Below are 1204 nucleotides of genomic sequence, written 5' to 3'. Positions count from 1 at the left end.
CGCCTCCTCTTGACTTGCTCCAGCAGCTCCTCGTCCCTCTTGTGCTGTTGCCCCAGAGCTGGATCAGGGCTGCAGGGGGGTCTCCCCAGAAACAAACACCTCCATGTTCTCTTGAGGTGTCCTGAAAGCTCCAAGCGGTGCCAGCCTGGCAGAGGTGCCTGTGGAACTGCAGAGACTTGCAGTGAAAGGCATTTCGGATCCTACAGATACTTCTGTATTTTATTTGGCGACTGTTTGTGGGTTCAAAAACATCTTCTCTTTCTGTGTGCAAAGCTCTGTCCACAAAACTGAGTGCAGAGGGGACACAATGCTGGGACACGCCACCACCTCATCCCACCTCCTCCCTGCACCATGGCCAGGAATGAGTAGTGGGTTATTAGGGAAGCCTTCAGACTCCTCTTCTATGTCTAGGGCTGAGCTGCTCCTGTATTTTGGGAATGGTCATTCAAGTACAGTTATAGTTAGACAGTGGCTATTTAATATCTCCTTTGCACTCAGGCACTGGCTTTGCCCAGCTGACTCAAAGCTGCCACTATGGGTGACTTGCATTGATTTATATACTTTTAATTTTCTGTTTTCTTTTAGTGGGAAGAGCCTAGAGTGGATTTTCTGCTCCTCAAATTCCTCTTGGGTAATAAGCAGGAAAAAAACCCATATTGATAATAAGTTGAATTCACTGGATCTATGATCTCAGCATACAGAGCAGTAGTACTGGGTACTCTGGACTACTCAGTCCTGTAAATGCTGCTCAGTTGTATGCATCTGATCAACAGCTACAGGTGCTTTATTTTTGCACATGATCCTTCTGCATCCCCTTTGCACATGATGACCTTAAAGGTCTTTTCCAACTGAAATGATTCTGTGATTCTGTGACCCCTTTGGGACAGCCCTTGCCCCGGAGAGGTGGAAGGTGAGTGGAGAGGTACATCCAGCAGGTTGAGGTTCCCGCAATCCTGATCCAGCTCTGGGGCAACAGCACCAGAGGGATGTGGAGCTCCTGGAGCGAGGCCAGAGGAGGCCATGGAGCTGCTGCAAGGGCTGGAGCAGCTCTGCTCTGGAGTCAGGCTGAAAGAGCTGGGCTGGGGCAGCTGGAGAAGAGAAGGCTCCTGAAGGGGACACCTTAGAGCAGCTCCAGTGCCTAAAGGGGCTCCAGGAAACCTGGAGAGGGGCTTTGGACAAGGGATGGAGGGACAGGACAAGGGGA

General features: G+C 50.7%; 1 protein-coding gene across 1 annotated transcript in view; it reads right to left on the bottom strand.

Moving 5' to 3' along the window:
* MAP2K2 (mitogen-activated protein kinase kinase 2) overlaps positions 1 to 1204 on the bottom strand; it is a gene marked incomplete at its 5' end in the record, with an annotated part of 9237 nt that overhangs the window by 4674 nt on the left and 3359 nt on the right. The window lies entirely within an intron of this gene.

This window comes from Nestor notabilis, unplaced genomic scaffold (assembly GCF_000696875.1).
Source record: "Nestor notabilis isolate BGI_N333 unplaced genomic scaffold, ASM69687v1 scaffold17324, whole genome shotgun sequence".
Taxonomy (NCBI): Eukaryota; Metazoa; Chordata; class Aves; order Psittaciformes; family Psittacidae; genus Nestor; species Nestor notabilis.
This window is presented reverse-complemented; position numbering and strand designations above follow the sequence as displayed.